Below are 26,116 nucleotides of genomic sequence, written 5' to 3' on the forward strand. Positions count from 1 at the left end.
ATCATGAGTCCAAATCTTCTGTCCCACTTTTCCTGCTCCACTCTATACTCCACCAATAAATACTTACCACGTGTTCACTTAATTAATTAAATATTATCATTATTGACTTATTAATCCTACAGTTATTAATTAAGTGAACACGTGGTAAGTATTTATTGGTGGAGTATAGAGTGGAGCAGGAAAAGTGAGACAGAAGATTTGGACTCTATCAAACATATGCCAACAAAGACTGTGAAAGCAAACACCTTATATGCACCTCTAAATCTTGCTTCTTTTGTCTCAAACAATGGAAGCATAACTTCGTCTTCTCCGCCGCCTCCTTTTCCCATAGTGTGTGTGTGTGTGGTTCTGAGTATGTGTTTGTTGTCTCACGATCGAGAAATTAAGTTAGAAGGAAAACCACTAATTTTTGTAGTTGAAATGATATTTCTTCTAGAAAGACAAAAGAGATTTTTGTCATGGAGTAATATTAGAATTAACTTTCAAATTTAAATCATAATCTTCTCCATTACCTTCCTTTCCCATGTGACCATGTTCTTGATGGGACAGACAAACTATTTCTGTAGTTGGTTCAATTAAATATATTTTGACAAAGTTTTATTGTGAATTGAAAAAATTGTCAAAATTTTTTTAATTCCCGATAAACTTTTTCTAAAATTGGTTTATTATTATATGCCGTTAGGGTTAGTAAAATCTATAAATAATAGAATTAACTTTCAAATTTACCTCATGTTTAATCATCAGTGTTATGATTTTTTTTTTTGGAACCGGAGAAATTCTATTAAAACAGGAACAAAAGAAAGGGATAGGTTTCTAATGATCTTAAGCTCAAATGTTGTTTGTAGACTTGGTTCAAGCTCAAGCGAAGCTTGAATGTTTCATATTTGTTGTTGAGCTGAGTTTAAATATTCAATACTTAACAAAGCTTGGTTTGTTTACGGCCTAGACACTCCCACATGCAATCACAATAAGCCAAAGAGTTCAAATTTCTTCTTACAACAGAAAATTTCTAATCAACAAAATTAATTATTTCGCATGGAGGAATATCATCTAAGATTAAGGACACTTGCCAAGTAGACTTGCTATTAGGATCCACAAAGGCACCAACGACGATAAGACCAATATTTTAACGTCTCCCTAGATAACTCAAGGGAAGCCCATCTTAATAACTACAGCCACAGCAAAAAGCTTTTCCCTTTTGCGCAAAACGAATTACCTTCCTCTGTGACCTATGTCCAAGCGTGAGAGTCATAGCCATCCTCTCTTTTGCAACATGCACGGTTTTTCAAGTCAATAGCTAGCCTACTCTTTCCAAGCTTTACAGCAACTTTATAGTTTCCCTCACTAAAACAACTAGTATGCGACCCTGTGCTACCGCACGGGACTGGTTAATTGTAATGATGCTATTGGCCAATTTTTTTGTTATCACACGGATAATAGAATTAAATCAAATAATGAAAAATATATATTGCATTTTATTATTTAAGTAATGCTATTGGTCTTTTTTTCTTTTTTTTGGTTTATCATACATAGGATAGCATTAGATAAAACAATGAATAAAAAAAATAGAACACTGCATTTTATTATTTAAGTGATGCTACAGTGAAGAAAAAAAGAGAATATTGCATTTTATTATTTAAAATATATAAAAGGACATTAAAAAATAAAAACTTATCATTGAGCTTGGAATCTTCTTGGAGACACCAATGAAGCGCTAATGTATGAGAGTGTGAAGTAAGGAAGAGTGGGATTGAATATTGTGTTTAAACTCGGCCTTACTCTGAGAAATCTGTAAGGAGGAGGAAAGGGTAGTGTGTGGATCTAGTTGGTAGAGGTTGAGAGAGGAGGAGACATGGGATGGCGATATGGAATTAGGAGGAGATGATGTTTTACTTTTATAGTCTTTCTCGTTGGACTCCTTGGTTCTGGTTGTAGAATTAGAAGAGCTCTAGACTCTATTGAGATTACCCATAAAAGTGTGCAGGTGAGTTGTTCTTGCTTAGGCCAATGAGTATTATCATTGTGGTTTTCTTGGCTTCCGTATTAAATGTTAATGCATCATTTATTTGGGCACAAAAATTAGAAAATTTAGATAAGATACATGACACAAAATTGAAGTCCAATTTATAATCTCCATAAAAGTGTGCAGGTAAGATGTTCTTGCTTAGGTTAATGAGCATTATTATTGTGATTTTCTTGGCTTCCGTGTTAAATGTTAATGTATCATTTATTTGGGCACAAAAATTAAAAAATTTAGATAAAATACATGACACAAAATTTGAGTCAAATTTATAATCTAATTAGATTTTTTTTTTTGAGTTTTGGTTAGGACAAGTGGCGCAAAATTGAGAATCCAATTAAAATCTAATTGAATTTTCTCTCTGCTTCACCTATTATTATATATATAGATATATAGATTGGGTTAACACACATGTTGTCATGAAGCACCTTGTTTCTACGCTACCAATTTATTTCTTTATTTATTTATTTTTAAGAGTCCTAAGCTTCCAAAGTTGATCACAAACTACCGCAAACAAAAAAAAAAAAAAAAAAAAATCTCGCACCTCTCTAATACTCAAAGCATTGGCTTATAAGCTCACAACTTTTAGCTTTTTTAAAAACTTTTATCTACAATTTTTTAAAACCTTACTTTTTTCCACATTTTTTCATATTTTTAATTTTTTTCAAAGTACAGTTATACTTTAGCATACTTTCAACAAAAAATTTTAGTAAAATGTTAAATAAATTGTTCCCAAATGAACACGTAACTTAAATGGATTAAGTATCACTAGAACCCACCGTAAGATAGAACTGATATTTAGCATATTTATTTATAAAGACCATCTGAGTTTGACAAAAAAAATTATGTAACAGGGCATTGAGCAAAAACAATAAAACATGCACAGATGTTTCCAAAATTCTCTTGACATAGCAAGTATGACTCTTCTTGCACCTGGAATCTATGTATAGCATTCCCCTTGTTGGCCGGCGGCAGTATGTCTTAGGCTAACTTCTATAGCATTAGCTTTAGTTTTTCATGGATTTTAATGTTCCAAAGCTTGGTCCAGTCCTTTTATAGAGGAGTTTTGATGTAGACCCTTTTTATTTATTTATTTTTTTTTATAGAGAAAGAACCATTTGTGCTTGGTGCTTGACAGATCTGATTTTCTTTGTCATGGAGTGGAATGTGGTTTGAGGTTCTAGGTCTTCTAGTAATTATCAGAACGATTCGTTTGCAGCATTAATTATTTCTAACAAGGTACACTTTGTTGGAAACAAAACCTTTTTTCCAAGATTCCCTCAATATTCAATTAGCCCACATAATTGAATGGCAATTTGTCTCTAGATTTATGTAAAAAAAAGAAAAAAGAAAAGAAAAAAAGTGACCAAAAGAAGTATGAAAGCATCACCCTTAGCCACTTTTACTTGGGAACCACCCTCTAATTTTTAAGTGCTTTGGTAATAGACTTATGAGTTAATTAAGATTAGACCATTCTTTGCTTCTTTTTGTATGAATTATACAAGTAATACGACTAAAAGAAACATCCAAACATCACTCTTTTAATTTGAATCCCACACCTAATCTTTGGGCAGATAAGATTTGGTCTTGGGCTTATTACATACTATATCATTCTAGGTTCCCCACTTTTTTTTTTCTTTTTTACCAGATGATTTTTCTATCAGTTTGGTCTCTTTTGATTAGGATGTACCATTTGATATGTCGGCACAATATTTGGTCACGTCACACATATTAGGCCATGTACAACAGAATATTATGTTGCAGGCTTAAGGAAGACCATTTTTTGTTTCTTTTTTTCCTTCTTTATGGAGGCTCAAAAGCCCAAGGAATACCTTAAAGAGGTCATAGCTAAGGTTTGAAATTTTTTATTATTAACGACTAAAAGAAACATCCAAACATCACTCTTTTAATTTGAATCCCACACCTAATCTTTGGGCAGATAAGATTTGGTCTTGGGCTTATTACATACTATATCATTCTAGGTTCCCCACTTTTTTTTTTCTTTTTTACCAGATGATTTTTCTATCAGTTTGGTCTCTTTTGATTAGGATGTACCATTTGATATGTCGGCACAATATTTGGTCACGTCACACATATTAGGCCATGTACAACAGAATATTATGTTGCAGGCTCAAGGAAGACCATTTTTTGTTTCTTTTTTTCCTTCTTTATGGAGGCTCAAAAGCCCAAGGAATACCTTAAAGAGGTCATAGCTAAGGTTTGAAATTTTTTATTATTATTATTTTTTTTTGGCTTTGCCTCTCGTTTCTATTACATATCTTCTTCTTTTTTACCTTCATGATGTCCCATTTGTGGTTGGATTTGTTATTCTTAATGAAAAAGATGGCCCTTTGGTTTCAATAATTTTGTTATTGAACACAGGGCTTGATGAAAACAAAGCTGTCAATGTCATGCACAAGCATAAATTCATAATGTCCTCTAGCGCAATATTCAATTTCCCATCTTAATCTTTCCTTAATGTCAGGATCTTGTTCTCAAGTACCTTCTTTTTTATCCTATAAATTATTCAAAGAGAGATAATGGATGTAAGGTGGGAGATTCAGCTCTTGTAACCTACCTAAACTAAAGAACAAAAATTGTAATATTTCTATTCGATCTCAAAATCATAGAGTCAACTTTTGTGTGCTAGAGATTAGAGCCCTTCCTTGAACTTATCTAACCTTTTTATTTTTAGTACAAAGTTTAGCTACCACTCCTATAAAAAAATTAACATTGATACATATCTTGAAAATTTAACCTTAGATTTATTGTTTTTTATGTTTTTAAAATATATATCAAATTTCATATCAGTCAAATGCTATTTACTATTTAATTCATAAACTTATTTTTTATGCATAATTTTATATTACAAAATTTTGAAATTTAAACATTTGATTATTGACATAACTATTGATTTTTGGTATTTTGGAAATTTTGCAAGAATACTGGACATAAGAAGAAAATATAATCCAATGGTGAATTTGTCAAAATTCAAATCTAATAAAAAGATATTAAGTAGAGTTGTAGCCATACTTTGTCTAATTTTTATTCCACCATATGAGAAAGGAAGCAATTGCAATTGGGTGTTGTTAATTGTTCATTCTTGCTGGAAGTTTTAATCTTTTAGATCTTTATTTTATTTTCATTAAAATCAAATGATCTTTGTAATTTTAAACTAACTTTTTCAATGTTAAATGTTAACAAGTGCTCTATGGTTAAGGATTAATAAATTTTCAAAATGTCAGGATCTTGTTCTCAAGTACCTTCTTTTTTATCCTATAAATTATTCAAAGAGAGATAATGGATGTAAGGTGGGAGATTCAGCTCTTGTAACCTACCTAAACTAAAGAACAAAAATTGTAATATTTCTATTCGATCTCAAAATCATAGAGTCAACTTTTGTGTGCTAGAGATTAGAGCCCTTCCTTGAACTTATCTAACCTTTTTATTTTTAGTACAAAGTTTAGCTACCACTCCTATAAAAAAATTAACATTGATACATATCTTGAAAATTTAACCTTAGATTTAATGTTTTTTATGTTTTTAAAATGCATATCAAATTTCATATCAGTCAAATGCTATTTACTATTTGATTCATAAACTTATTTTTTATGCATAATTTTATATTACAAAATTTTGAAATTTAAACATTTGATTATTGACATAACTATTGATTTTTGGTATTTTGGAAATTTTGCAAGAATACTGGACATAAGAAGAAAATATAATCCAATGGTGAATTTGTCAAAATTCAAATCTAATAAAAAGATATTAAGTAGAGTTGTAGCCATACTTTGTCTAATTTTTATTCCACCATATGAGAAAGGAAGCAATTGCAATTGGGTGTTGTTAATTGTTCATTCTTGCTGGAAGTTTTAATCTTTTAGATCTTTATTTTATTTTCATTAAAATCAAATGATCTTTGTAATTTTAAACTAACTTTTTCAATGTTAAATGTTAACAAGTGCTCTATGGTTAAGGATTAATAAATTTTCAATTATGAGTTGTAATTAATGCACATTTTCAAAGAAGCAAGTACACTCATTAACAATTCATCAACTTACAAGCATAAATTCATCGTGATTGTGTGTGCTTTTTTAGAAATACTAAACGCAGACCCACATGATGTGTGACTATATATAAATATTATGCAATGAGGTGTAATATATAAAAGCAAAAAGAAGAGCAATTTGTTGTTAAGTTGTGATTTCGAGGTGGTGTGCAAGGCTTTGAGGGCTGCGGATTGGGGTCACTCCTCTGTTGGTCAGATTGTCAAAGACATTTTGTCTATTGTAGGTTCGCTTAGAACCTTTTCTTTCTCTCATACTAGGCAGCATGACAACTGTGTAGCCCATGCTTTGGCCAGGAAAGTAATAGTTTCTTTTCCTCTACTAGTCTAGATGAAGCATGCTCCACCAAACATCTGTCATCTTGTTAATTATAATTTTCCAACAATGTAAGAATATTACTCAGTTTTAATTCTCAAAAAAAAAAATTTATTTCAAGTATTGTCTTCTTCTTCTTTTTTTAAAGATTTCTACAAGTATTTTTTTTTAAATCTTTTTATCTCTACAAATATATCATCCTAATTATTTTGTGTGTGTTTGATTAATATTTTTTTAAGGTGAATCATATTCTTCTAACTTCTCTTGTCATGTGTTATAGTTGCCTAATATACAATTAAACTTTATAAGTTTTAAATTTATTATTCAAATTTCTCATTTCTTAAGGAAAAATGAGATTATCATGATAATCAAAATTCATCACAAAATTGCAATATTATCTCAACCAAAATTAAAATGAAACCGAAAGAATAAAAAATAAACTTTATAATAATTTATTACTCAAACAATTGGTAGGCATATTCAAATTCATAACCATGTAGATCGTGTTTTGATATAAACTCAAATTCTTATTTTCAAAAAAGACCAAAAAAACACTAATTATTGACCAAAACTAAACCTCAACCAAAACTATGAAAGGGAAAGAGAAGACTTTGTGATGAGAACTTTAAAAATTAATAATAAAAAAAAAAACACCAAAAGCACATTAAANGTAATCTAGGGTTTTAAGGAGAGAAGAAGAGTCCTACCAGGAGTCTCTCTCTCTTTTTCTTAATCTAAAGTTTTTTTTTTTTTTTTTTTTTTGGTGAGTTTTTAAAAAAAAATTTCTAACGTGTTATGTGAGTTTTTTTTTTTTTTTTTTGGAAACCTAAAGTGAATTTTTTTTTTAAAATTCTATGTTTTTTTTTTTTTAAATGTTTTTTTAGGTCAAATTTGGTTCCTATTATGGTTAGGTATTAATTAGGGCTTATTTTAGAATATATTTTTTGTCCATCAAGTTTATGGAGCCTTAAATAGGCTCCAATTTTATACGTTCAATATTATTGATATTAATAAAAATTCAAACTTTTGTCTATTGTTTTTTTGGTGGATTCTATATAAGATATAAACCAAAAATAAAAGAAAAATAAATAGTGATGATGTGGAAAATTTTTTTGTAATTATTTAATTTTTGGTATTTTTATGGAAAAAACGTTATTTTAGTTTAGGTGATTTTATTTCCTTATTTTAAGATTATTTTAATGTTTTTAGGTCAAATTTGGTTCCTATTATGGTTAGGTATTAATTAGGGCTTATTTTAGAATATATTTTCTATCCATCATGTTTTATGGAGCCTTAAATAGGCCTCCAAGTTTGTATACTTTTTCAATATTATTGATGTTAATATAAAATTCAAACTTTTGTCTATTGTTTTTCTGGTGGATTCTATATAAGATATAAAAATAAAAAAAAAGAATCTAAATAAAAATAAAAGGAAAATAGTGACGACATGTGGAAAATTGTAAGAGTTTCAGAAGCTTCGGTTTTATATATTATATAATATAATATGTAGATTAGCATTTATGGTTATCATGTTTTCGGTTTAGCCACATCAGGGTTTTGTCGTAATTTTCTTTCCATTATTATATATACTAATAAATTTTGCTACACACTATCATTAGCCACATCATCTATTTATTCTTTACATCTTCTTTATCTATTTAATTTTTCTCCCTATTCTAAAAATAAAAATAAAAATAAAAATGAAACACATCTTTTCTTCTATTAATCCACATCTACTGTTACATTTCTCCAATTTTTTTCCTTTCTCTTTGCGTCTTTATTTTCTCAATACTCTTTACTTTACGTTACACTTCTTCATAATTTTCTCTTCTATATCTTCTTCCAATTTTATTTTGTATAAATTTGATATCATTTCTCCTCATTCAATATGTTTTATTTCACATAAAACTTGTGAGCTCTCTCTCTCTCTCTCTCTCTCTCTCTCTCTTCTAATTTAGGTTGATAGGTTTTTTTTTAAAAATTTTAATTTTTAATGTGCTTTGGTGTTTTTTTTTTACGTAGGTTTTGTCTTTTTTATTTGCTTTCATATGTGCCTGAAATTTTCATTCTATCTTATTATTTTGTTATGTTTAGAATTTATTTTCTTCTAAGTATTTGGGTTAATCTCTATATTTTGATAGTGTTTTTGTGAGTTTGGTTTTTGGGTTGAAATTTCTAATAATTATTTTATATTGTATATGGCAGATGAAGCATCTCTATTTTTTGGAGAAAAATTAAAGCTGCAACCCATGTCTTCCAACCTAAGGTGTGGTAAATTTTTATTTGGTATATTATATATGAATTTTTTGAATTTGAAGGGTTTTGTTTGGTTTTGAAGTAGAATTAGGGGATTCTATAAAATTTGGAAGCTTTAAGTTTTGGGGTTTTTGGTATTTGCGTCTTAGTAGGTCGATCTTAATTCTTTACCTTATATGTTTTTGCTTTATTGAGAATTTTTATTTGGATTCATGTGATTTTTTGTTTTCTTAATTAAAGCTTTGATTTTTGGTTGATTAATTATTTGTTTGGATTAATTTCAATTAATTATTTGTTTGGATTCAACGTAAAAGATAATGGAATTATGTGTTATAAATTTGATAATGTTTCATGTTTTGAATTGTTTATATTGTTATTACTACGATTAAATAAGATTTGTTTTTATCTTTGTAGTTTATATCAGTTTTGAGTGTGTGTATATATATAACTTTTGGGAATTTTGCTTTATTAATTTAAGAATTGTAAATTACTTTGTAGGTTTCAGTGTAGTGAGACATTGACAATATAAGCATATATATATATATGGTATTAACATTTTATAAAAATATTTCTATAATATGCATATTATTTACCCAATTTTCTATTTCTAAATTTCTTAGATTTTATTATATCAATCTTTTTTTCTTTTAAATTCTTAGTGGGTAAATCAGTCTCTCACTAATTCTTTTACCTTAACGTGATGTTGGTTAATTGTCCTTTTATTTAACAATCTCGTGCATCGCACGGGTTAGCGACTAGTATATATATATAATGGAAATATATATATAAATGCCCGCAAAGACAAACACGCAAAGAGCCTCTGAATATGCCTAAGTACTATAGCTCTCCTTGTCAAAAAAAACAATGGAAGATAATAGATACCCATCACTTCCCATCTCTATCTGTTTGTGTCTCTTTAGTCAGTCCTATATATGATCATCTACAAATATTGGTAGTGGCCGGCTGTTAAACGAGGGAGTCAATACCGTACCAGAGGCTATACCGGTTTGGCCAATGGTACGATATATTTCGGGTACCAGTCAATACCGGTATACTATTTCGAGTTTACTGCTATTTTATATCTATTTTTTATATATATAAATACACACACAAAATATCTAGAACTATGTTTATAAACATATAATATTTCATTTATTATTTATCTCTAGCTCACGTGCCAGCCTATTAATTGTTAAAAATATAAAACTAGTGAGTGGCAATTGGCAATAGCTGAATATTCAGCCAAAAAAAAAAAAAAAAAAAGACAAGTTTAAAATTTGAAATAAATAAGGAGGAAGGGAGATAATCAGCTAAATGACAGGACAAAAACAAAGTGTGCTGGGCTTGAAGGCGACATGAGCCATTTGGTACTTTATGTTTTTGTGTTTTTTTTTTTTTTTAAAGAAGCTTTTTGTACCGGCCGGTTTTTATTTTCCGTCCGAAATGGCCGATATTCGCCGGTTCGCCTGGCATAGTCCGGTATAGACCGGTATTTTGAGCAGTACAATTTAAGGGTGTTTAGGTACCGTTTTATCCACTAGAACGAGAAATACCGGCCGTACCAGCTGGTACGGTACGGTATTAACTTCACTCAGTTAAAGTGGTTCAGCTCAAGTAATCTTTAATTATCATCAAGCTGGGTACTTGTTCGGTGGCATATATCTATGGATTCTATGGTCAATGGATAGTGCCGATGTTATTAGTATTTTCAACAAAAACGTCAAACCTCCTCTTCCAACTATTAATTTATCTAAAAACAATACAATTACCTAATTCAAAAAAATAAAATTAAAGTTGGTTTAGATTAATATTCAAATTATTATAACCTTTAAACAAATCTAAATTTAGGTTCTCAAAAAATTAACTAAACACTAAAAAAAAAAAAAAAAAATCCTCTAATGTGCGCAAAAATAAGTGTGAAGAGGCTCGTTACTATATGGTGGCCTTAATGGTGACATATTCAAATCAGTTAAACTAGTTAAACGGTAAAGTTAAACTACTTAAAGTTGTTAAACTTAGTTACACTACTACTATTATAAGTTAGTTAAACTCAAAACAGTTAAAGTAGTTAAGTTAAACTACTACAGTTAAAGTTAAAGCTGTTAAACTTAAACTACTAAAGTTACGTTAAAGTTAAAGAAAGTTAAAACTACTGTTAAAACGTTAAACAAGTTAAACTGTTAAATTAACAACGAAGACAATTTCGTACCGTACCGGCTGATACTGCCGGAATATTTTGTTCTGGCACTTGAACTGGTATAGAAACAGGTAAAATTTCGGAGCTTTTCGGCGGCATTTTCGTTTCGGACCGGTACAAATATAACTGGATCTTTTTGAAAACCTTTTTAATACTTACAGCAACTAGTGACCATCATTGAAGCATCAGCTTGCTAGATCATTAACAACATCATCTTCTTCTTCGTTTTAGCCACTTAGATCTTCTTTTTAGCCATTGTAATCGCTCTCTTCTTCGTCTGCTCTCTCTCTACTTCGTTTGCTCTACTTGTTTAAATTCTTTCTCTACTTTTTTTGAGAAGCTTTCTCTACTTGAATGTTTTAAATTTTACATTAATGTTGGACTAGTATAAGCTATACTGCTGTACCTATGTTTCTACATTCGACTCAGTTTCTCTTGGTTTCTCCGCCAAAAGCATAAAAGCCTCTTATTTTATTTGCTTTTCCCAAATCCACTTGACTCTCCTTGGTTCTTATCTCTTGCTTATTTTGCTCTGTCAATAATTGTTTTTTTCTTATTTATTAGTCAATTGCTTTGATGGCCAAGTGTCAACTTCTAGTGGCATGGAGTTTAATTTACTCTATTTAACTGATTACGTGGGTCATAAATAGTTTTTTTTTTTTTTTTTGATGAGATCATAAATAGAAATTTAGCTATTCTTAAAATGTGTTAACAAATTCTTTAAGTCCTAAAAGTAAAAGGTATAGGTTCTAAGAGAATTAGTATTATTATTATTATTATAAAATCATGGTAATTTCAAAATGGTATACTAGTATGAATCGGTATCGAAATATTTCATTCCCATAATCAAACCGAAACGACTTTTGATACGGTATTGACTCTCTTAATTGAAATATGTAGATATTGGAGGTAAGAGAACCAAGAACAATAACCCAACATCAATCCAAATTTTTTGGATTCAACTATGGATACGATCATTAATAGATTAGTTAGGATTGGTCACATATAGTATTTTCTATCTGAAATCATACTTTCTATTACTTCTTCTTCTTCTTCCTTTTATTTTTATTTTTATTTTTGGTTGAGAAATCAATTACTTCTTTAATTGATGTCTTTTTTTTTTTTTTAAAATAAAAAAATTACTTTTACTAAATGTTATTTGGAAAAAGTTTGATTACAAACTTGGTTCTAATCCTTTTAAAATAAACATTTAACATGGTTTAAGCCACATGGCGGCCATATAATAGCTAACAATGCAATTACAATGGAATTAAAACCCAATTAGGTAACTGTCCTTAAAAAAACAAGGAAAGAATGACAGTGTCCTAGAAGATCGAGTCAAACGTGACACATGGTCTGCAACATCTATTAATGACAGTCAAGTCTCAAAGTGTAAACAACCTTAACAAAGTCTTATATTAAAGGAAAAGCTAACATACCACAAGGCTACTTAGATTGTATGATCTACATAATGGTAAATTGTGTCAAATTATAGGCATCAAACAAGCCAACGAAGCTAAAACAATAGACTTGAACAAAATCGAGGATGGTTTGCGGCCTTTATCATTGCGGATGAAGAGTGCTTGGTACATTGGTATGTTGATCATCACAAGTAGTAAGTCAAGAATAAGTTGTATGATCAACTGGTCTAAGGCATTGAACTCCAAATCTTGAACAATCTTTTTGATTCCCCTGATTAAGCTGAAGAGGTTTAGTAATGCCAATGTTGCTATTATGGTAAACATGATAGTTGAACTTCCAAAATCCATGACTTCTTGCTCGTATCTCTTCGATACATCCTCTGTAACCACCTTAGCTGTGATGGCAAATTTTGTTTTCGATAGGCCTAATTGCCTTCTAATATTCTCAATGAGCCCGAAAAAGTATGAAGTAGTTCTTCGTATCACTGACATTCGTTGCCAATTCCACCAAGCTTTGAGTGTATCACCACAGCTCAAAGCCTCTACTATACCACAAGCTTTATCAGCTACAAAAACATAAGCAAAGGGAAGGAACCATAGGCTTTTAACCTGGAAAGATTAGGTTATGAAATTAGTATATATAAGGTCTTTGAAAAACACTATTCACTCTGCTTGATCTATTGCTATGTTCTTGCTCACATGTTTTAGTCCTAGACTAAACATAAACTTGCATTTACACAAAATTTTGTGTGTTTAATAATCAGTGAGCCATTGAAGGTGCATAACACATCTATGTTTCAAATTTTGCGTGTGATACTATGATATGCATGAATTCTTACTTTTATGAGGTCTACTATGCATTCATCTATTGTATAAGAAAAGAAAGGTAAAAATATAAACCTGAGGGAATAAGGAAATGCCATGGAGCAAGAAAAGAGGAGGAATAATCACATAATAGAGTACTGGGAATGACATTGGGAGCCCAAAAAAGTAAAATATAGTATCCCATTTGGGCACCCAACTTTATCTTGCCATGTCCATATATGAAAGGGCAATACTTGGAGAAGAGTATCTGAAACAGGCCTTCAGGCCACCTCTTGTGTTGAATAAGAGCTACATCTAAGGTAGTTGGAGCAACACCCAAAAATGCCTTGCTCTCTGGATTATAATAAAGTGATTTCCAATCCCTACATTGGATAGCCAAGCCAGTTAACAGGTTTTCGACTGGGCATCCATAAATTAGTCCCATCTGCAAATTCACAATCATCATTTTCAAGATTAAAAGTTCCACAAAAATGAGAGAGAGAGAGAGAGAGAGAGAGAGAGAGCTTCTTCCCCCATTGAGTGTCCCTTTCATAGCTACAATTAGCACTAACTTTTGATGCTTCTTCCAATTCATTGACTGTTTTATCTGTATTATTTTTGGCTTCTATAATCCATTCTCCACTATAATCCTTGGGGTGCATCTTTCCAGTAAGACTCTCTCTTCTATGGAAACATCAAGTGCCACAATATGGAGTTGCACCATAACCACCTAGACCAGAAAGATCAATCTTCATATTTAACCAATATTTATAGCATGTTAGTCCACCAAATGATCTATATACTTTTCCCTTCATGGAAACAAAGGAATGATCATAGATTACCCACGTTGTTTACAACTGAAAAAGAAAATGCATAAATATCATTCTTGGTGATATTGTCATAATTTTGTGAAAACTGCAAAAAAGAGATCTCATGACCTCTCTTTTCATCCATGAAAAAACACAATGCCTCTTGTATTGTGTCTGCATCATTTACATACATGTCACAATCCAAGTTGAGGATGAATGGAGCATTGCTTATATCTGAAGATACTCTTATCTGCACATTAGAAATGACCTTCTTCAAAATACTAGAAAATAATACATCAATAACATTATCAAGTGGACATGGTCACAAATACTTACATTGATCATTGCATCACTTGCTTCAAATTAAACAAACTTTTTCGTTTTATATGCTTTTTTATTTATTTCACATTAGCAACATATACGTTAAAAGAGAAATTAAGGAACATGTTTTAAAAGTAATTAGTGTTACTCTTTTTTAATGTTACAATACTTAATTTTTTATTAGATTAATATTTTGAAAATATAATTGATGAATTTCATGTTTTCTATGTTTTTGATACACATATCAAATTTTGTGTTAATTAGATAGTATTAACTTTTTCATTTATAAACTCATATTTTACATATACTTTTAATGTTCAAAAAACTTAGAATTTAAAAACTTTGTAAAAAAAAAAAAAGTTATTGATATTTGATCATCTTGATATTTTGCAAAATGTAAGGTATATAAAGGAAAAAATTAATCTAACTATGAAATTTTAGGAAATAAATTCAGTAAAAAGTTAATGGGTGGTGTATAATTAACAAAAGTTATACCAAGCATAACTCCTACCCAAAAACCCATGTATAGAATTTGATATATTACTAATGCATTCATAGCTCCAGCTTTGAAGTTGTGAGGCCACTGGGGTCTTTTTCGCGTGCCATGTACACCAATGTCGGCAATCGTTGTCCACCAATATCCACCTTCTTTTTGTCCCTTCCATCAATTGTTATCTAAAAAATGGAAAATATTATGTGAAAATAATATATATATATATATATTATATATATATATATAATTTAATAAATAAAACTTTTGTAAAAAAGTGAATTTTGAAATTTTGGTGAAGAATTGTCAATTTGATTGGAATAATTTTAACCTAGATTGAATTTAGGTGTCATGCATTACTAAACATAAATTGAATTTTATTATAAACAAGAATACAAGAATTACCTGCACAATCGACTGATGATCTTGCTTTGTCACGTTAGAATTCCATTCTAAAAACCCTTTGTGTTGGTCCTTTAATTCTTTTGGAATCTTGCCCATTTCAATAGCTGACTCAATCCGGTCTTCCATTTCTTTGTATAGTTTCTTTAAGGAAAAAAAAGAAATTTATCATCAGTCATTTTTTTTTCATCAAAGGAGGTCAATGACCATTCATCAAATAGTCGATTAAATGATCTAAGTAAATGCCAACTATTATATGGTCATTTAAATTTTCATGCAGTGTGTTTAAGCAAAATTTCCCTGAATTTATTTAATTACAGGAATTTTTTGTCAAATATGGACCAACAAAAATATGTAAAGGTTTAAGGGTATTATTGGATAAAAAATTAGGCTAAAATACATTTTAATCTCTCTAACATTGATGTTACTTTTAAATTTGGTCCTAGAATTCCACAACCAACGATGGGGCATTTGTTAGTGAACCATATTAGGAAAGTTTTTATGGGAAATGAAAAAAAAAAAAAGAACAATTAAATTTTGAGTTTGGCTTACTTCCAGTACCTTTTTATTTATTTATTTATTATTTTTTAAGAGTTTCAACCTATGGTGTTCACTCTTGATAATAGTTCTTTATCATCTGATCAAGGCTTCAATCGGTTTTTGGTATAGGCGGGGATTGAACCTTAGATATCTTATTCAACCATAAATTTTTTTTCTAGTTTAGCTAATTGGAACCCAGACTTCCAGTACTTTTTTTAATTGGACATCTCCATTTGTTTTGAATAGCAATGGTAAGTGGTAGTAAGTTTTAATTTCCACCTATATTAAGTTAGTGAATGATGTGGTAATTTCTCATTAAAAAAAAAAAAAAATCCAGTTAAATAGTACTGGAGGTAAGCCAAATCTTTAAATTTTTTACAACTTTTTTTTTTTCCAATAAAAGTTCTATTAAAACTTTTCTAAACTTGTTTATTAATAAATGCTCTAAAAGCATCCGTTAACCGGACCCATCTACAATTAATCCCCTAATCAATTATTTTTTTTTTTCATTTGAATCCCTCAAATTATTAATATATAAGTTTTATGAGAAAAGTTAGCTCTAAAGACATTGGTTTAGCAACTATTTTTTTTTAAATTTTATGAGAAAAGAAAAAATAACTAACTTTTTTAACAATTTTTTATATTTTTCATGAAAGTGGTATTGAAATTTTCATAAAATGGTCTATTAACAAATTCTCTAATGGTACCTATTAACAAGGAGTAATTTTTAGGTACCCAAAGCATGGTAAATAGTATTTCCTCTTTTTATATTCATGGTAAAGTTCATTCATTAAATTCATGGTAAGGTCTACCATAAATGTGAGAAATGAAATACCATTTTATTATATTCTGAAAATACCCAAGTATTTTCCATTAACAGAACTCAAGTCTTAAAACAATACTATGACATTTAAGTGGATAGGGCTCGTTTGGTAGTGGTGTTTAAGTATTGTTGTTTAGTTTTTAGTGTTGTGAAAATACGTATTTGAGTGTTATAAAAATATGTATTATAAGTGTTATTGTTATTTAAACACTGAAAACTGTTGTTTAAACAATAGTGCCAAACAACCCCTAGATGCTAATAAGTTGACAAAAGGCTCAAATTAACAGCAATTTGAAAGTTTAGACTTCAATGTGATTGATTGCAAATTTCGAAACTTGAGAACCTAAAATGACAATAAAGGGAGTAAAATATATTTTGGCTACAAAATTTGGTACACTTTAACTTTATCGAACTAGCCTAATTATTCTCTCAAAAAGAAAAAAAATAAAAGTAAAAATAAAAATTAGCCTAATTAAACGAAAAAATGTAAGACCAAATAAAGTGGTGTAACTTGTGCCACAACTGTCAATCTGGTAGACTGTAAATGGTAAAAAAAATAGTGGGTTCACATGAAAGTGACAAGAAGCCAATAACAGTCTGACTCGTAAGATAATTGTGACAAAATTTGTAGTAATTTATGTGGTACTAGAACTACTCCTAAGTAAACATATTATGAACTTACCTTCAAAGCCAACCATTCTTGGGCATATGCTATGTCTGAACATCAATTTGTTGGGCAAAGAAGGCACCGGGGGACCTTGGCACGACATTAAATTTTTTGCAAAAAGTAATCCAATGCTTAGAGAAACTAGAGGCCTCAAGGAGAGCATAATAGGTCAACTCCGACCCACCGTCATCAGAAAGATAAACACTCAACAACTCAGGTGGATAATTGTAAGACATAGTTGATAAGATGGTGTTGATCACCAATGTTGGTGGCTCTATCTTGTGGTCTGCCGTGCATACAAAAATGTCAACACCCGGTAATTTGTCTTTGTATCTGTGACATGCCACGAAAGTGTATATTGACTAATTTGACTCATTGAGGAACAAAATGACCAAAAAAAATCTTTTGAGTGTATCCGAGAAAATTAAAATTTGTTCTAAGAAACAGAGTAAGGACTTATTTGATCTATTAAAATAAGAATTGAGATTGTTAACCCCCAATAGGGCCAACACAACATTTGTTCCTTTCTTTTTTTCTTGTCCTTATTCGACAATAAGAATAAAACTTCGGTTTTTCCTGGAAAAAAAAATAGGAGAAAAGAAAAAGAATACAGCTATGGTTATGCTCTTTTCAAATATTTTTCTCAGCTCTTATAATCCAAAAACGTAATTTCTTCAAGATTTAAATTCATGTTTCCAACCTTTTTGTAACCTCAAAAGTTTTGAAACCTCATTAATTTATATGATTTTTTTTTTTTAAAAAGATGATAAATTGATGGTTACAATAGAAAATAAGATATTTGAATCATAGATGTCTATTTTCGAAATACTAAAATACTAACTGATTGAGGTAGAAGATTCTTACCTTACATGATCAATTGATCACCTTGATGGGTTGCCAACTTAATAAGGAATGGGTTATTTTTTGGGAAAAAAAAAGTCCTACTAAAAACAAGAAACAAAGCTAAACAAACAGTGAAAGAAAGTAGCTATGAAATTGCAATAGTTTCTTGCACTAACTAGATAAACTAATACCATATACAGCCAAACTCTGCTACTATATATATTCACGTAAGTGTAAGAGAGTGAGAGAGCTCTAACCTGTTTGAGAGTCTTTCTTTGAAAGGATAATTGTAAACAACCTTAAAACGACAAGAATGAGTGAATATCCAGTACAAACTGAACAATATCTCCGCCATGAACATACCAATCCAAGCCCACCTCCCTTGCTCTCCAGCTCTTGGGATGTGAGTCAATCTGTAAACCCATATCAAACATATACCAACAAACACTGTGGAAGCAAACACCTTATATGCACCTCTAAATCTTGCATCCTTTGTCTCACACAATGGTCTAAATCTTGCATCCTTTGTCTCACACGATGGAAGTAGTGCTTCTTCTCCACCACCTTCCTTTCCCATCTCTCTCTGTGTATGAGACTATGACTGCGTGTGTTTTTGGCCTGTGTATATAATAAAAAATCGAGTTTGCAAGAATATTTTTATTGTTGATGCAAGTACAACAATATTTCTATATGGACAAGACCAAAAAACCAAATCTTTTTGTATATTAGTATAATTATTTTGTGTGGGTTAAAATTAACTCAATTTGTAATTTTTTTTTTTTGTAAATAAAAAATGAGCTTAATTCTCACGATAAAAATTATCTATATTCTAACTAAGCGTTTTATTTTATAATCCACAAATCTAATCTGTCATACACTCTTTATATATATATATATATATGTGCACACATGATATATTGTAATTACTAGTCTGTGGATTATAAAATAGATCACACTAAGAGCGATTTTTTTTTTTAAAATCAAATCTCATCTATAACAAATAAAAAAAATTTATTGGGTAGAGAGTAATTTTCAGGTCATTTTCAAATCCTGTTAATTTTTCTTTTAAAGTGAAATTTTATTAATGTTATTCTTGAATACAGTCTTTTATATGAATAAAGTTTTGTTATAAACTTGATTGGATCCTTAATAGTTGATTGTATACAATCACTTAATTATGGTTTAGTAAGTCATGTGTTGGACATGACCAAGACATATGTCATTTTTCTATTGTTGGTTCTAGCATAAGGTTCCAACTAAGTTCACTGTCAAACTTTGTTCTTTTTATATTCAATTGATTGCTAATTTGGCTCCTTACACCGTGTATATATATAACGATCAACGAGAACATTAAGGGTGATTTGGAACTCTAGAAGAGGTATAATATAGAGGACCATTTTGATTGTAGAGAAGCTTTATTTATAACTTGTAAAAGTAAAATGATTTGTACAACAAAAAGTCTTTTAGCTCAAGACACTCATTAATATTTCCAACAGAAATGTTTAGAGTTTAATAGCCTGTTTGGTTTAGGCCTGTTTTGAGTGATATCACTGGAAACTCATAACTCAGTGATGAAAAAACATGGGACCCACACATATTTGGTTGTTTGGCTTAATTTTCACATTGTATTCCCATCACTCAAAACTCAACAATTTTGAGTTAGAGTGATGGAAACAGAAAACAAGAAATCAATGTTTTCAAAAACTGAGATAGGAAACTCAGTGGCATTGCTATACATATTCGGACTTTGTGGGACCCAGAGCTTTTATGTTGTCCCGTCAATTTAGATATTATTGTTGCAAACAACCACAGCACCACGACAACAAACCCAGCGCTGCCACAGCACCATCACAACAAACCCAAGCTGATCCACACCACTGAAACACCAAACCGATTCAAGCCAGCCCCAACTGCTTCAAGCCACGCCATGACCCAGCCCTAAAACCCAATCTCAAACTCGATCTCCACCGTGAAACCCAGCCAACACCCAAATGACTACCACCAAAACCCACCATCAACAATCTGAACCTAGCAACCACTGAAACAACCCACCATCACCAATTCAAACCAACCAAAAATAGCTGAGAAAGAAACAAAGAAGAGAGAAAAAAAAAATCAAATACAGATTGAAGAGGGGAGAGACAAAGAAAGCTAAGAAAGAAACAGAGGAGTGGAAAAAACAAATCAAATATAGAGTGAAGAGGGGAGAGACAGAGAAAGAGAGATAGACAAAAAAATTTGATAGAAAAGAGGGAGAGTCAGAGAAGTGAAAGGTGAGAGGATGTGTAGAAGAAGTAAAGGGGAAGATTTTTTTGTTAGTGAAACGCGGGTAGCAACAGTAGTAACAATGGGTAGTGTCAATGGGTGGGGTCCACGGTTTTGGAAAAAAGTTGTAGGGATATGTAACTTAGTTATGAGTCCAAACAGGTGTTTTGCAATTTTTGAGTGAATGTGAGGTTTGAATAGTGAGTTATGAGTTATGAGTTTTGAAAATTGAGTTTTGAAAACTGAGACACCTCTAAACCAAACGGACCTTAAATCTCTCTTCGCCAAAGAGAATTATTAGGGAACCATGCTAAAGGAAAAGACTCTTCAAAAAATTGGAAAAAGTTTACCATCAAATCAATTTGGAGGAAAATTCCTCTAACCCATTGCATGGTAATGTACTCACTTTTTACATTTATACCAATACGTTAAATTCACGACGGAATCTCAACATAAATTTAAGGCTAAAATGCAAAACTCACCCTTTAAGTTTCACCATTTTTCATTTCAGTCCTCTAAGTTTGTATTTTGTCATTTCAGTTCTCTAAGTTTCAATACTTCTCAATTCAGTCTTTTGTTAATATTCCATCCATGTCTATCGTTAACTTGTCCAAAAACGATGTCATTTTGCCCATTATTTAATATTTCATTTTTATTTAATTATTTATTTCTTAATTAAAAAACGTTAATTAAAAAAAAAAAAAAAAAAAACCCAATCCATCCCCATCTGAAGAACACAAACCATCTGAAAAACACGAAATAGAAACCCTCTACCCATTCCTGCCTAACGGCCTAACCCATTAATAATTGAGATCGAGAGGGAGAAAGCGAGATCAAGAGGGAGAAAAAGAGATTGGGAGACCGAGAGATAGAGAGGGAGAGAAGGTATTTTGCCGGCTCCTCTTGGTGTACTTGGCATCTCGGCTCAGGCCAATCCTCGCAGCTCCGCTCCAGATGTACTTGACTCCAGCCTAAATACCTCCTCTCCCTCTCGGTCTCTCAATGTGGCACCTATGTTCTCGGCCACTAGAGTCACAGACCATGAGGCTAGAGAACCTTGGTTGCTTGAGCATCACTGAGTTGAGTACCTGGGTTTAGTCTGGGTCTATGGGGTTCTTTAACCCGATTTCATAGTGGATTACTTGGTTTATTTCAGGTAGGAGGAAAAGCCTTTTTGCTGGGGCTAGACACATGTCAATTGCTTACTTTCTTCCTCAGGATCTACTGGTATTAGAGCCTTACTGGGTTCCTCTAATTTGCTTTCTGCAAAATACCTTCTCTCCTTCTCGATTTCTCGATCTCCTGATCTGTTTTTCTTCCTCTTGATCTTGCTTTCTCCCTCTCGATCTCAATTATTGATGGGTTAGGCAGTTAGGCAGGAGTGGGTAGTGAGGTTTCTATTTTGTGTTCTTCGGATGGTTCGTGTTCTTCAAATGGGGGATGGGCAGGGCCTTTTTTTTTTTTTTTAATTATAAATTAACGTTTTTAATTAAGAAATAAATAATTAAATAAAAATGAAATATTAAATAATGGGCAAAACGACATCGTTTTTGGACAAGTTAACGGTAGGCATGGATGGAATATTAACGTAAGACTGAATTGAGGAGGATTGAAACTTAGAGGACTGAAATGACGAAATGCAAACTTAGAGGACTAAAATGAATAAATGTGAAACTTAGAAGATGAGTTTTGTATTTTAGCCTAAATTTAAAGGGAAAGATCATTGCATTACCTTTTTCCAAGACATCCAACTAGAGAAGTTAGCAGTAGCAATGTAGCATTATTATAGCATTGAATTGGTTCATAATTTCAGATGGAAAATTATTACGTACTCTCATAGTACTATAAATGCGTACTTCCTCATCTCACATGAACGGTGAGTCCCACTAATTAAATTTATAATAAGATCCACTATTTATGTTAGAGAGAGAAATACACATTTATAATATATATATCTAATAATTTTCCATTTCAGATGATGAGTCAATGACAGTTTCAGCTGGTGCTCCATTCATCTAAGCATCTCTTTGACGTGCCAACCAACTAGAAAAGTACAACCTTCTCTTTTTTGAGTGCCAGAAAGGTACAACTTTAATTTAATAATGGAATTAAAATCAAGTGAAATATTGCAACTGATGCCATTGGTAAACAATTTTAAATCTCAACCGTTAAATATAAAAAAAATAAAAAAAAAAGTAAAAAATTAAAAGTAAAAAGGTAAAAAAAAAAAAGTATTAAAAAAAAAGTTGTGAGGGATTTGGGTGAATGCAATTGCACCGGATTTCAATCTATGTTATAGACATAAATTTTTTTTCACAAACAGTTAAATTCAGTAAGTATTTTTTTTCAAAAAAGAAATGGTAAGTTTTTAATTTTTACTGGCTCACCACATACATCATTGTTTTAATTAACCAAAACAATTGCCATATTAATCAGACATGAAATTTTTGTGTTTATATATTTTCTCTAATTTAATTCCTTTGGGGTTTCACAGTAAGGAAAAACTGCTATTTACAGTTTTTACACACTTTATTTTAAAAATATATAGCTATACAGCCATTTTTTCAAAGCATTTAGCAAAATACACATGTTTTTGGAATTTGATATTGCTGATATCGAGTTCCAAATTGAGTTCTACTTAGCAATGTCAAGTTCAAGACAAAATTTGACATCAACAATATAAAATTTCAAAATATGAGTATTTTGCTACATACCTTAATAAGTTAGTAAATAAAGGGTGTTTACTCAAAATATTCATTCATGAATATTTAGGATAGAGTCAGTAGACCCTCGTATTTATTAATCCTAATGTGTCACTTGCTCCGGGGATTCTCTTTATATATATATATATATATATGTATATAGTCTTTTATTATCATTATTATTATTTTTATGAAGTATTTTTATTCTCTTTACCGTAACAAATTTGTAGAATTCCACTCAGCGAAAAGAAGACAAATTTGTAGAATTTCTAGCCAAAAAAACTGATTCTTACAACCTTAATTGAAAAGAACATATAGACATTAAGATAGAGAGAGCAAAGGTAAGGACTATCAGTTTATACCAACTTATTAACGTATAAAAGTTTAAGCCCAAGTTTAATCAAGCCCACACGCCTTTCTTTTTTCTTTTCTTTTTTTAAAGGAAAAACACTTATTTATTTTAATGCTTAAAAATTTTACAAAGTTTTTTTATTTTTTATTTTGTCTTTAAAATTAGGAAAAATTACACTTTGCCCACCTGTGGTTTTCTCGAAAAACATTTTGCCTACTTGTAGTTTAAAAATTGGCACTTTACCCACCTAAAGTAAGCCCTATTTGTCTGAAGTTACTTACCTCTATTAAAAACATGGATAAATTTGTATTTTTGCTACTATTTTATATATCTCTCCTCTCAAAACATAAAAAAACTAAAAAATCAAGAGGAAAAAAAGATCTGAAAGCTAGGTTTTGGCAAGGACCCACATCCTCCTACTTCCATTCTTTTTTTCTTTTTCTTTTTTCATTAATTCTCCTTTATATCCGTTCCTTTTTTTTTTTTTTCAATCACCTTTCAATGAAATGAAACCCCATTAAATATTAATTCTTCTCCACATAAATAAAATCTCCGTTTGGAATAACAAAAGATGTTTGAATGGATATTCCATCTATCACTTGGTTGAAAGTTTAGTATAAATGAATGAAATGGTTATGACCGAATACTTCCATTCTATTAGTTTCTCAAAAAAACTTCCATTCTATTAGCTTCTAATTCCTTTATAAAATTATTCATTTTCTCTTTATCTTAAGGGGAAAAAAAGAGACAAATTAAAGGGCAAACTCATACTAACGATTTTTTCTCTTTTTCTGCAATTTTTTTTTTTCAATTTTTGTATTTTAACGTCCGGAGAGATTTCAGGTTGAGGAAGGCACACCACTTGTGTAAACAAATCCCAGCTCTCACCCTATGCCCTTCATCCCAACAATGCAAACAGTAGAGCAATTCTCACCGTGGTTGGTCAGTCGTAAGATCACTTCATGTGTGTCTTCTTCCAAGCCAACTACCAAGCTTGTCTCTTCCCTTAGCTCAATGCGTCAGACCTTTATAGTTTATACATATCTCAAGAAGCTCAAGAACGTTATTGAGTCGACCAATTTCTTCAGAAAATTTTTAATTTTATAAATTAAAACCTAACTTTTAGATCTTTTTTTCTCATGAATTTTTAGTTTTTTATGTTTTGAGAGGAGAGAGACATAAAAGGTTAGTAAAAATACAAATTTACTCCTGTTTTTAACAGAGGTGGGTAATTGGAAACAAACTAAGCTAACTTCAGGTGGGTAAAGTACTAATTTTTAAACCACGGGTTGGCAAAGTGTTTTTCGGGCAAACTACAGGTGGGAAAACTGTAATTTCTCCTTAAAATTATAAAGTTAAGATCAAATTCCTGACCAATTTAAAAACTCATAGCTACGAATACGATCAAATACACAAGGGAGTGTAAATAGGAAGAAATAATTATAAAGAAATAATAATTGTGCAAAATATAAAGTTAGAGAATAGAGAATTTCTAGAAACACAACAAAATCTCAGAATATCACAACAATCTTGTTTTGAGTTGTAATGGGTATAGACGTAAAGCCATGTAGGTGAAATATTTTTTTTATTTTATTTTGATTTATGTTGACCTAAGCTTGCAAAGAAAATACTGTGAGATTTTGTTGTAGTAATAAAAAAACTGTACAATAAAATCTGTAAAAATAATGCTTCCATCAAAAAATTAATCAAACACATTCCTTTCCTATCTTCATAACCAACCATGTGTAATAGCAAAGTGTGTAAATCAAAGGACCACAACAATAAAACAAAACAAAACTCCAATTGGTATAGTCAAATCAAGCCAAGTTTTATATTCGAGATGCGTTGGGGTCACCAACATGAATGGTTAGGAACGTGAGTGATACACATGACAATTATCAAGAGGTTGATAGAAACCTCTGATCTTTAGAGAAAATCCATTAATAAGCTAGACGATGACACATCAGTGAAATAAATGGTGTTGCAAACCAAGGTAGAGGATGAACTCATACTTAATGGTATCGTATAATTGAGAAAAAGTTTCATTTTTGTCCACCTTCCCCAACTGTCGAATTCTCATGCCACTAAAAGTAAAGATGTGTTATCTAAACTTATAATGAACTTGGCTTGGGTCTAGTGTCCAGTTGCATTGGACCCATCATCTTAACAGGTTTAGTGCTACTAGACACTGAACCCAAACCTTATCCATGTATAACTATTTAATAGTACCAATTTCTATGGAAACGCTGAAGCAATAATTTCACTGGGGGCCACCCATAGCATGTGCCCATGTGGTACAAGATTCTAAGAACAGATGATTATATGCCTTCAAGGAAAGCGTGACATAAAGTAGCAAAGAATCCTATGGACACAACTTAACACCATGTCTAAATAATAGAAGGCTGTATGATAGAACCAACATAATGCAAAGCATAAAGTAGAACAAAGAAGGGAGTCTCAGGCCATGCTTGATCTTGGATAGGCATGCAGTATATGTCCTTTGCGGGACTTCATGTGATGTTAGCGTCATGAAATACATCTCAAATCATTCTGAATAGTTCACCCTGGGCAGCTGGGCTCGTTCCTGCCACTAGCAAATCTTGTTTGTATGCATAGGCTATGGTTGCAGCTGAAATGGAGCACTAGTATTGCTTATTGAGCATTTGGGATGCACTCTTTTCGCTTATAAGAGCTAGACTGAAATCATTTGTGCTATGAAAACAAATCATTACTAAAGTACTTTGAAAATGCCAATTAGTCATTACCTAAATTGTGAGGGAAAACACCTTTGCCTTGTTGAGGACAAGAAGAAAGGTAAA

General features: G+C 31.0%; 1 pseudogene; it reads right to left on the reverse strand.

Annotated features, from left to right (window-relative positions):
- Nucleotides 1-12,342: 12,342 nt before the first annotated feature.
- LOC111994113 (cellulose synthase-like protein E6) lies at nucleotides 12,343-18,555 on the reverse strand (annotated as a pseudogene).
- Between the last annotated feature and the right edge of the window lie 7,561 nt (nucleotides 18,556-26,116).

This window comes from Quercus suber, unplaced genomic scaffold (assembly GCF_002906115.3).
Source record: "Quercus suber isolate HL8 unplaced genomic scaffold, Cork oak 2.0 scaffold_435, whole genome shotgun sequence".
In the NCBI taxonomy this organism is placed as follows: Eukaryota; Viridiplantae; Streptophyta; class Magnoliopsida; order Fagales; family Fagaceae; genus Quercus; species Quercus suber.